The sequence below is a fragment of the Equus quagga genome, chromosome 7 (assembly GCF_021613505.1).
Source record: "Equus quagga isolate Etosha38 chromosome 7, UCLA_HA_Equagga_1.0, whole genome shotgun sequence".
In the NCBI taxonomy this organism is placed as follows: Eukaryota; Metazoa; Chordata; class Mammalia; order Perissodactyla; family Equidae; genus Equus; species Equus quagga.
In genome coordinates, this window is record NC_060273.1 from 55,249,572 (window position 1) to 55,262,130 (window position 12,559).

Below are 12,559 nucleotides of genomic sequence, written 5' to 3' on the forward strand. Positions count from 1 at the left end.
ATTTACATATCTGAAGACAGCAAACTCAAATGTGAGGTGAGATAAAGCCAATTCGATCCATTATGTCAGAGGAGAATCATGGAATGTGGATGGAAGGAGAGCTTATGCACACAAGTTTGTCTGAAATCTATTGTTAAATGGAAAATGTCTGCCAAGTAATCGCCTATATTTCAGGTGAAAATGCCAGCTTAAAGCAGGTGCACTGCTTCCCTTTTTCTCTCCCGATTCAAAAGCCATTTACAAATGCATCCTGGTGACTCAGACCAAAAAATTACCAAACTCAATAACAGAACGAAGCTGCACAGGAATCTGAACTTTGTTTACACAATTAGGAGACACTCACGGGCATATTCCATAAATGACAAGGTTCCCGCAGCAAATTAACAAGAACAATTTTCCCATCTCAGGAGCTGTCAAGATGGGCCCTGTTGGCCAATTTATCTTACTCTAGCACATCTCTGGTGCTTGTCAATCAATACGTGAAACATTTGGTGCTGATTGCCATTTTTCTCTCCACTTCCTTTTGCCTCTTGTACCAGGCAATTTACCGCAAGTCAATCAAGGTCGAAACCGACCTTGTTTAAATAAAACACGAGCTCTTTTCACACCAACAATTTCAAAGACAGAATGAGCTGTATCTTTTACATTTACATTTATACTACATTCTTTTTCCACCGGTTCCCCTAAGATGCCACCCTTGGGTTGTAAGTTATAACGAAAGCCACCTAGAGTTGGAGAAAACTGTGAGTGGAAAGAGGAGTGAGGAAATGTATATTTCAGATACATATATCTTCACTATCAAAGATTCACTCAGCCAACAGAGAAGTCGTACCATGCAAGGGTACTCCAGATTGTCTTGCTGACCACTAGTCAGTTCTAATGTGAGGCACGGCCACACAGCACAGACAAAACACCCAAGATCATCAGAACTTGATAACCCAAAGTAAGCAATTTCAAGGGTTTGCCCTAGAGATTGGCTCCTATAGTTGAGAGAGTTTTAGGACATTTCCATGATACCTCCCACTGTTACTGAGTCAAATATAAACTTTTATTATTGTTATCAGTATACTCATGGAAAAAAAAAGTGGAGAGGAAGGAGCTGAGCCAGCTGGAGTCCTAGAAAACAATCTGCTCTCAGGTTTTGTTTTCAAAACCTTCTTTTTCCTGCAAACCATCTATAATCTCTATTTTCCTGAATAAATCTGGCTCTGGTTGTTTAGTAAAATATAACTTTGCACCCCCACCTCTGCAAATGTTAAGAAAACACTTTGAAATGAGGCCTGGCTAAATGCGATGCTCAAAGAAAGAAATACAGTTGGACAAATATAGAATTTCCTGAAAATAGTAACATGCAGTTTAACTGCTAAAGTAGTGCCACGCTCTCAAAATGATTAATTAGAAATGGATTCTTTGTAAGTGCCTATACTATGTATACAGAAGACACAGTTTGGTGTTTTCAGGAGTGTGATTTCTCCCATTTAAACCCCAAACAAACAAACAAACAAAATGTCCTTACCTGCTCAGAGCGAGAATGATCCCTATCCTTTTACACCAAATGCAGTTTCACCGGGCTCAAACATATCTCAGGTTAGCCCATGGTCTTATTCTGTTTCATTATTTAGCAGAAATCACTATTGATACATTTACTCTTCCTTTAATAGTTATCTCTTGAGGGTCTATTATGCATCAGGCACCACCGAGGACACAATGGTGGGCAAAAACAAGGGAGTCTCTGTTTCATGGAGCCTAGAGCCGGGTCAGATATTAGATACCAATGAAATTATCTCAAAAATGAAAATACTGTTACAAACTGAGACTAATGCTATGCAGGAGGCATTTGATGGTGGCCTGAAACAGGCTGGTGAATTAGGACAAAAGCCAGCTGAATTCTAAATGACAGGAGCTCACTGCCCCTAGCCCAGGGCTACTCAAATTATTGTTCATGAGCCATCCAGCCAGCGTCCTATGATAGAAATGCCAAAGTTGAGAGCAAATGTTAGGAACTTTTACAGCAACTTGACGTTGCCATGATGGAGCACTTGATCAGCAGAAACAGGTCATAGACCAGGTTGGGTGAGGTCAACCTTGCCATGGTGAGTCATATGTGGTGCATGCATAGGAGTGTCTTCCTTAAAGGGTCCCTGAAGAATTGGAGGATAAAAGGGTCCTTCATCACAGACAATTTGATAAGCTCTGATCTGAGAATATAAACAAAATCATCCCTCTGTCTACTGTTCATTAAGCCAAACGCTTGGCACAGCAGACAGCAATGCCCTCCTCCCCACTTCTTAGTCTGAGATGGCAGCAAGATGTCTGGGCTGCTGGTAGAGCAGTAAAACTTACAGCCATAATCATGAGATACTCTAGGATGAAAGCACTGAATTTGGTCAAGAGGAATTCATGTTTCTTTTGGTTATCCAGCATGCACAATAAAAGTGAGCTGCGGAGGAGGGCTCCTGGGGTGGTGGGTTTACGTTCCATTTCTTGCTCCGGAGCTGGTAACATGGGTATGTTTCATCAGTGGAAAATTCACTAGACTGTACATTTATGACATGTACCTCTTTACATGTATATAGCACCCCCATAAAAAGATAAAAATATCACAATCAAAAAAGACAAAGAAAGGCCACGGAACTGTTTTGAGACTGAAAAGATATGAAAACAGAATTCAATGTGTGGTCTTGAAATGAACTCTGGACCGGGAAAAGAGAGCATTCTCAGGGAAATTGCTGATATTTGAATATGGACTGAGGATAAGATAATATATCAATGCTAAATTTGTGTTTTGGTAATTGCACTGTGGGTATATAAGAGAATGTCTTTGTTCTTAGGAAAAACACACTGAAGTATTCAGGGGTAAATTGGCTTGATGTGGGGGCATCTCACTCTTAATTGGTTCAAAAAAATAATATGAAAGTGTGTGCATGAAAGAGAGAAAGAGATACTGAGAGAGAGAGAAGGGGGAGAGAGTGATAAAGTAAAGGACAAATGGGGCAAATATACACAATTGGCAAACCGATAAAGGGTAAGGGGTGTTCTTTCCATTATTTCTGCAATTTTGAAATTGCATCAAAATAAACATTCACAAAAATGAAGACGACAATTTTTAAATAAAGTTGACTGTTCTTCAAGTGAACGACCAGCCTGACTGGGTGGCACATGGTTGCTCCAACAAGTTTGGTGTATTATGCAAAGAAAAGTGATGTGGCAGGATCCTTGCAGCATTCAGAGTCACTGGCACAATTACCCCTCCAATGGAGGCTGGGAAAGCTCGACAGTCCCCTGGGCGGAAGTGATTTTCAACCCAGTCTAACATAGCCTGATAGACCAAACATTCTTTTTTTGACATTAATTCACTTGTGATCTTCACTGTGACGCTGAGCCTCTTATCTTGAGGAGGTCCTTAATGGGGCATGGTATATTTTATTGATGCTTCTTGTATTCTGGTGTTTTTCTTCCTTGTGATTATATCTGCTGTTACTCTCTGTCTTCTTCAAAATGCTATTCTCTTGTGAGACCAGGCGCTGCTTGGAGGCTTAATGAGGCTTCTATATCGTTTGCTGATTTATCGGGGTTCTCAGTTCACATGCGGGTGGGGAGAGGCAGGAGGGTGGGAGGTGTGAGGTGCTCCTGGACGAACTGAGCAAGCATATAGTTCGTATCAAGTTCATTTCTATGTGAGTAGAATCGGTTAAAGAGCGACATTCAGTCATAGGGAGAAATACACGTCTTTCTTTAATTCCTTCCATCATTCCTCTCCCATAATGTTTTTTAAAGCATTGTTATTAGATCCATGCATCACGTTTTACAATAGAATTCCAAAGCTGTTTGTTAGCTTGGCATAAAAGTCAGGGTCCGAACTCTGCTTTTTCCTCTCTGAACTCTCTGTGGGAGTTAAACTTTTCTTTCTCTGCAATCAGGCTCCACGATTCAAATGATTGCCTATTGTTCCTTTAGCCCTTCCTATGGGCAAGGTGTTTGTTGGATCTGCTTTAAATAAGGACGTATCGTGAATTAAATAGGTAATTCAATTTCTTCACCATCCTTGGGAAATTTTCCTGTCAGTAAAAAAAAAAAGGATTCTTTCTCTAAAAGAAACTACAAACACTGCATGTGCTCATTGCTAAAAAGGGGACTATTTCCAATATCGACGGAAACTAGGCCATCATGTCGGAGGACATGGTGTTACATTTGCTTTATATTTGGTCTCAATTCTTTAAGCACACACGTGCTGGCGTGCGCGCGCCCCCACACACAGTCTTTCGTTTCTAAAATAAAAGTCGGTTAAAAAACCCATATCTGAGGTCCTATCTAACCTCTTCATTTTTCTTTCCTAAAAGCCATTATGCCTTGGTTTTCGATGCTAACAAATGTTCTATGACAGGTTCACCAATTTACTTGCTCTGTATCCTTTTTAATTATGGATGTATGAAGGAAAATTTCACTGAGGAAAACAATAAATCACCAGTGAAATTATTTGTTAGTTGAATGAGCTGAATAAACAGTTGGCTTCGGGGCAAAGATTTGCCTGGCATCTTTTACGTCTTCCCGTATTTTTCCTTTCAATTTCCACATAAAAATGGGACTGGGCCTGCAGGAATCAGCTGGGAACGCAGACGTCACTGAGAAATGGTGAAAACAGATAAACGCCTGACCCTTAGACGTCCTGGGTGTTGAAGAAAATAATTTCTGTCAAGTCTGAATAACAATAATGACAATACTCTGAAACACTTACTGAGTGTGCACTGTATACCTATGTCATTTCATGTAATTCCAACAACAAGCCTCTTTCCCTGCACGCGCTGCAACATCTTTAAGCTAGAACGTGGTAAACCCGGAATTCAAACCAATTTCTGACTCCAGATCTTGAGCTCTCAGCCATCAAGTATCTATAAATTTCCTCAAAGGAAACCACACTTCCTCAAAGGAGTCCTCAGGTACTATTTAAGCTTTAAAAGAAAGCGCCCAAGTTAATGGTTGAAACTTTGGTTCATAAGGTTACCTTAAACCTATACAATGCTCTTTCTCTCTGCCTAGGTGATGAAGAAAGCAGATTTTCCACCGCCTCCTCTGAGTAAACCAACTTTGAGACAAAGTGCTGAGAGAACTGGCTGAGATGGGAATCACGGAAAAATGGGCCACCGCTGGAGTTTCTCGGGGGGAGGCGAGAGAAATAAGAGCAATTAGATTGTTAGTTTCAATTTGAAAGCATGGAATGTGTCAGGAATGATAACTAACTGTTGCTATTTTTGTAATAAATGTCTCCCTCAGAGTCACAAGCAGACATTGAGCATTGGAAGCTTCCATGTAGGAATTAGTTTGGCGCCCTTCCTTGATGTCCCTGTTGAACTTGTCCGAAAAGTTATGAAGAATCATGGCCACTTGGAAGGCATTCATACAAATAGCACTGACAGTTTTCAAGCAGGACAAATGTCTCAGCTTTGGGCTTCCTCCTACACCAGCAAATTGGCTGCCGTAGCAAATCCCATAAATACTTCAGCTGGAACAAACCTTTGTTTAAAGGTACTTAAATGGACCCTGGAGCTTCCAACTTTGGAAACGGATTTGACTCTGTAATCAGATATTCACATCGGAATTGCTGACCATCTCTGTGGCTCCTCTGGTGTCATTAAGCTTCAGATTCATCGTCCGCATATTGATTAAACATTGCTTTATGTCAGATGCAACAAACTTGTGTGGAGACAATTGCTTGTGATTTAGTATTTCAGACTAGTGGCTCAAGTCTATATTTCTTATGTGCCTTTCCTATTTACCCCAAGACTAAACTAGGTGCAGGTTGCAAAGGGCTTCACTGGGACTTTTCAAGGGCAAACACGATGAGAATCAAGGGGCAATCAAGGGGAGGCAAAGGCAGCCATAGATACCCCTGGGGCAGCTTTTTGTAGGGTTTCATATGTTTCATAGAGAGACAAGCTATTCCTTCCCACTTACTGCAAATGCGTAAGAACATGACGGTGGCAGAAAAAACCAAGCCCTCCTTCAGGTAGCACCGAAACTAGTTGTGTGCTCCAACCTGTAGTCTGTTGTGTCTTGGCACTGACTATCTGGTGGCTTTGAGGCAGAGCTATCTCCAGAGATTTAAACAATCACAAAGAAGTTAAAATCTTGACTGTGTCAATAAGAAAAAGATGTACATCCCAATAGAAGAATGGCTAGGGTGGGGATGAACACGGATTGCACAAATGCACATCCATGCACACATAATAATTAGGTTAAAAAATGTCTGACTTTCCTATTGATCAAATGAGTGCAACTTTAAAGAATGATGGGATGCTTTTTCTTTCTTTTTTTTTTAAGTTTGCACCTGGACCAACCTTTTAATAAATATTAACATCTAATGCTGGAAAAAGTGTGGAAAATTCAGCACTCCCATATACTGATGAGAGTGTGTATTACAATACAACTTTTTTGGAGGGTGATACAACAGTACATTCATACCCTTGAGTCACTCAGCGTTTAAGACATTGTCTTGAGGTAATTATCAGAGATGTTTGCAAAACGTGCAAGGCAGGTCACGCTATCACTTTTTTGTAATGGTAAAACTGAGAAACTAAATACCCAACAGGAGGGGCAGGCCTAAACATCCAATGGTGAGTCCATGCATTGAACCGTACATAGTCCTTAAAAATAATATTTTAGAAGAATATGAAATCATGTGAGAAAATATATTATAAACACTATTTATACATATATATGAACTTATACATGAATATAACATATACTATTACTGGGATTATAGTTAATTTTCTTCTTTGCATTTTTCTCTTTGTACTTTCCTGAATTCACTCAACTTAAAAAAATGATCATAAGGTGCTTTTGTAGTTTATAAATATTCCCAGTAAACATACATGTATATCTTAATGTATACTTAATGTATAATAATATTGTTATAATAATATATAGAAATACCTTATTATACATATTTAACACATATATGTATACTTAATACATAATATTACTACATATAATATATATAAAAGTATATTTTTATATTAAGATATATATGTATCCTTACTGGGAATTCTGCCCCCATTCTGCTGTCACTGAGTTAATTATACCACGAATCCTATAGGAAATGGCCATGATGGGACATGTTCTTCTCTTCTTCCAAAATGTTCATACTTATCACAGTTCAATAGATAAGGCATTGTGATGAATGTCCTGGTTAAATTGTTAAAAGTGTGGCATTCCTTTTTTCTTTGGTGAAGTAACTTCAAAAGAAAGCGGGCAAACTCAAAGATGCAAAAGTCTGAAAATGTATTATGCCACAGCTGGGTGGGTCCTTAAAAATATGTCACATTTGTCACAGTGGCTGCCACCTCAATTTGACAGCCCACAAAGTTCAAATAGTGTCCTCAAGTGGTCTTAGATGTTTCCAGTTCGAGTTCTCTGGGGGTAGGGCCTGGTCTGAAACCCTTCAGTGAAGGGACTGTTTGTGAACTCCAGCAGACAATTATAAAGGGCAATTAAAAATTCAAATTATGTTAATAGGCCAGAGAAAAATGACTGTTTGCAGAAATCAGTGGCAATTACCAGACATAATGGTTCTCAATTAGGCTGGAGGGGATTTTTAGTCATTCATAATTCACTATCTTAAATGTATCATAAAAAAGTAATTGTCACTTGTTAATAAAACTTACTTAAAAACAACGCAGCTATCTTGTGTAGAAAGTAACTTTCTTCTCGCTCTCATTAGTTTTGAAAAAGATACATTCTTCATTTAAAAATGTAGTGCAGGTTGATTCACAACAAAATCAAACAACAAGAATCTGTTTAAAATGAAAAGTAAAACCCTTTCTAGGCTTCTACTTGCACTCCCCAGGGGTGACATTGTTTTATCAATTCGCTGAGCACTCTTCTGCCCAACCCCCTCCCTGCTCCCATTAAAAAGAGGGGAGGGGGTTGGGGAGATTGACCGAGGACTCGGTAGTATTGATATTTTTAGTCAATTAAAGGTGAAAACATAAAAACATTATCTTGCTTCTTCTGTCATGTTTATTTTTCTCTCAAGTTTTTTGATTTTTGATTTTTATATTCATATGCAGCTTCCATTACCCCTAGGAATAGAGTCAGAACTCATGCATGTCCTTACAATTCTATTCTCAGGCAATGCTCTTGCCTGTACAAACTGCATGTATAATCACACGGCATGGGATTCAAGAGACTGACCAGTTGGTTCCAAGCTTTGTTTCTGGTGCTTTAGGGAGAACCAAAAAGGACTAAAAGAAGCAAGAGAAAAGGGGAAGGAAGTCGAGGAAGGGCAGAGGGGAACTCTTAGATGAGTTAAAGAAGGATTAAAAGAATGGCTTTTCTCTTGCTGAGAACCCAAATGCTAATGCCTCTTTTGTCTTCCGTTTCATCCTAAAAGCATGACAGCTGCATTCTCAATTTTCTTGCCCAACCAGGAAAACTTTGCTACAGCATCAAGTCCCAAACTGCAGCTCTGCATTCAACAGAAAGACTGAATCCGGGACAAGAATGAGCTCTCCCTGTCCCCATGCAACGATAGTCTCACTCTGGTGAATCATAGTTCAGCAATATTTCCAGAAACTTCCCTAAAAGGAAGCTCTAGGCTACTTTGAGCCAGGCACTTTATAGACATGACCTCATTCAATTTTCACCATCACCCTACGAAGTGGGCATTTTTATAGTCCCATGTTGCTGTTGAGGGCACTGAGTGCTCAGAGAGCGTCCGTACCATGTTCAGAGCGACACTGATCCAAAGTCTACATGCATTCCCCTTCAACACACTGTCTCTTTGCTGAAATTGTACAGCCACTTACAACTGTGAGATGTCACAGTTTACGACATCTCAGTTTATGGTGGCCCAATTTTTCTTTCTTTCATGGAAATGGTGCTACCCACTACAGTGACCAGTAAATAATCTCAGGAATATTTAAGAATATGAAATCAGCTACATAAATACAAATTACCCCAATTTTGAACATTTTTCAAAAGTACTTGGAGCAGTGAAGACTTGAGCTTGCTTTGAAATCGTTACTAGGAAAGAAAGAAAGCATCTACCATCTGTCCTTCATTGGCCTTTTATCTTAAAAGTGGGTGCACTTTCAGTGGGTGTCGAAAAATCCCCATGGAGAGCAGTTAGGATATACATTTTGTAATAAGATCTACATATGCCTGGCATCCTCCTGTCATTCACTTCTCAGTTCAAAGTTTATCTTCTCAAAAATGTTTTCCTTCCAGCTCTTCTAGAGAACATAAATTACCTGTTGTTCTCTATCGCACCTCCTATTTCATGTTTTTCAAATATTATTCACACTCCAGTATCTTTTATTGTTTATCTATTTATATTTGTCTCCACTGACTGGAATGTCAGCTCTATGAAAGCAAGGTCCTTGTCTAAGGTGTTTACCAGTGTATCCCCATACCTAACGCAGTGCCTGGCACATAGAAACATTTGTTGAGTGAATGAACACATGTTCGCAAAATCAAGCATCTGTTTTCATGAACAGTTTAGGCATGAGCTTCTAGGAATGGGGCTTTCATTTGTAAGAGCAGTTAGGTCATAAGTAGGATGTCACCTGGAATTGGTAGCTGTCATGGAGACAGAACAACTGAGACAAATGACAAGGATTTGGAAAGGAGGGGAAAACAATGAGACGTCTTTACTTTGCCCTTTACTGAGGCTGGCTGGAGAGCTCAGCTTCTCCAAGCGGCAAAAAGGAAGTGTCAACATTTCTTCTTGGTGATGGACTGGCTGGCCCACATGGATGGTATGTTTTCAGTGAGATTGCAACTTTATTATCTGGAGTGGAGTGCCTTTCTCTTTATTAGCAATGTTTCACACTGTGAACTCAAGGCTGCTGATTAGGTAAAAGCTCTGATAAGATATGGGTCAATCAATGGACAATGTGAGGAGATGGGCTTTGGAGTTACCATGTGGTTTTCTTCACTAGAACTCCTTGTGAGATGGGATCTGACAGCAAACACTCCACTCTTCTGTACCGATCGACATTACAACTTTGTGCTTCTGTTTTCCTTTTCATTTGGGAGATTGGGGACATTTTCACCTTCAAAGGATATACTTCTGGCTGAGTCCTAAGTCCTTTGACACATTGGTTCTATCATTTGTCTGAATTGCTTTTCCTTGTAAAAATACTTTGTACCTGACTTACAGAATAAAAGTGATTAGTTTTATTTCTACATCTTAGAAAAGTTTTAATGATATTTGTGGACTCATTTTAAAATAAGTAAAATATTTAACAGTAATTATTAATATTCGTAATGTTACAAAATAAATGCTTAATGAAAATTTCAAGTAATAAAGAACCATACTAAATAAAGAGGAAAAATGCCTTGTTTCTCATTCCCATCTCTCTTGCTTCATCTATCCCTCATTCTCCTAGTAAACCCACTTGCTAGATATAACCATTCTGAAAGGTTTCTCATGTGTCCAGCAGTGTGCTGATGAAAGTTTAACACTTGGCTCCTCAGGAAAAAAAGCTCGGGTTTGCAGCACTTGCTTATTTTTGGGGAATAAATACTCTCACCACCTACAATTTGAAGCTAAGAAATATGATGAAATTGAGAAAGGGTGTTGCACAATCAGCCCTACAGGATAGAGCAAGCCATTTCTAGCACATGGCTGTGTGCTCCTTCCAGATTATTTATATTTCTCTTCCTCCCTTTCTTTCCTTTCCTTTTCGCCCTTCCTCCCTTCTTCTCTTCCTTCTTCCCTTCCCTTCCTTCTGTCCTTGCATATATACTCATGCACAGACACACGTAAATCAACATCTTACGTAAACACTATACATTTTGTTCCGCAACTTTCACTTCTTCACATGGTACGTTGCAGTTTTGTATTCTGAAAATTTCTTGACACTCCTTGTAACTGGAAACACCCTGTGCTAGCTGAAGAGCAAAGCTGAGAATCACTTGGTCTACACAGATGAGGCTGTGAGCATGCGCGTGTGCCCACACACCCACTGTAGTCTATCTATTGTAAAAGGGAGCAATTCATCATTGGGCAGCAGGTTCTGCTCAGATGGTTTATTGTCCTGACCTCATTAAAAGCATGTAATCCATGCAGTGCCGTAAATCTATGCCTCTAAATACTTTCCTCTTTAATTTTTTAATACCGCACACATGAAGGGAAAGGTTAAAGCCAATTAAAAGAGATACAAATACCATTATTACTGCCCTGACAAACAGTTAGTTATCGGATTTGGTCGTTTCAGTTTAGAAAGCCATTATTTTTGTTCCTGAATGAATTAGTAATCAAGCTGTTTATTGACTTGTCTCATCTCTGAGATGCTAAATATTCTTTTTGGTCCATTCTCTCTCTCAATTGGCATCATTCCTACACACATAAAAATTACAGACAACTTAAGGTCTAAGTGCAAACAATAACTACACAGCTGCATGTGGAAATCCACATATGGACGGAATCATCATTTTCACTGCGGTCCGGGAAGGAGAGAGCCACTCACTGCATTCTTATGCAGCAACGAGTTGTTACTGTTGCTGTTGTTGTTTTCCCCTCCCATTAAGACTATTATATGATACTGACAGATGCTTAAAAGCATTTAGAGCTGAAAGAACTGTTAGGAAAATTGCTGTAAAAGGATTCACACATGATGATCTTTCTGTCCGCAAGGTTCTCATTTCCTGGCAAAATGGACCAAAAGAATAAAGGAAAAGAGAAAGGATCATTAATGTAGAAACTTGGTATTGTTTTCTTACAGGAGTTCATATTTCCTATTGCATTTAGACAAAAATATGACTCCATTTATGCACAGGCTGCAGTATTGTCACTGTTTTAGGCTTTCTTGGGTGCCTCCTTGTCTCTGACCCTCTTTTTCCCTCCTCTAGGAATATAATGTAGGCTCTATAGGGTCTGAAAGGACCTGAGGATGTGTTGGAGCGCGTCTGAAATTTGACTACCTTCCTCATTTAATGGTCCACCCACAGGTCCAGAGTATTTTGTGAGAAGCAGCACTCACCGCAGAGTGAGCTTCAGAATAAATTCACACCCACAGACTCTACATCATAAGAATGTATACAGGTCATAACTCATATAAATGTCTTGTCATTTTTCTTAGTATCTTGTTGTTCCTACCTACGAGAGGTCAAAGTCAGGTACTTAAAAAAAAGGAAAGGCTTCAGAACACCACTGAGCTACAATTTCAAAGGAGAAACAGAAGCACACGTATTCATAAGGAAACTCACAACATTGAGCAAGACAGAGGGTGAAATGAAATACTTTTAAATTAAGAGGATAAAAACCTAGAAACAACAATGAGTATTTTCTGTATTATCTTTCCTCTGAAAAGGCTACGAAAGTGGTTCTTAAAGTGCGTTCCCTGCACCAGCAGCATCACCATTGTCTGAGAACTTGTTAGAAACGCAGATTGGGGGACTGATGCCCAGACACACTGAAGTAGAAGCTCGGGTTGGGGCCCATCCACCCGTGTTTTAACAAGCCCTCTAGGGGCTTCTGATGCCTGCTCACGGTTGAGAATTCTTATTCTAGGGAATCTAGTTTTCTTAGCTGCTTCTCTAAATCTGTCCTTGCAGC

The 12,559-nt window shown here is 39.5% G+C and overlaps 1 protein-coding gene and 1 long non-coding RNA gene across 8 annotated transcripts in view; one reads left to right on the top strand and one right to left on the bottom strand.

Annotated features, from left to right (window-relative positions):
• Window positions 1–6,679, top strand: part of LOC124241963 (uncharacterized) — a 59,579-nt gene extending 52,900 nt beyond the window's left edge. Inside the window, exon 3 of the long non-coding RNA XR_006889360.1 lies at window positions 5,038–6,679. This is a non-coding gene — a long non-coding RNA (uncharacterized LOC124241963). The remainder of the gene's footprint in view (window positions 1–5,037) is intronic.
• The window catches only part of TENM2 (teneurin transmembrane protein 2), a 1,159,540-nt gene that overhangs the window by 375,720 nt on the left and 771,261 nt on the right, over window positions 1–12,559 (bottom strand). The gene's annotated exons all lie outside the window — the stretch shown is intronic.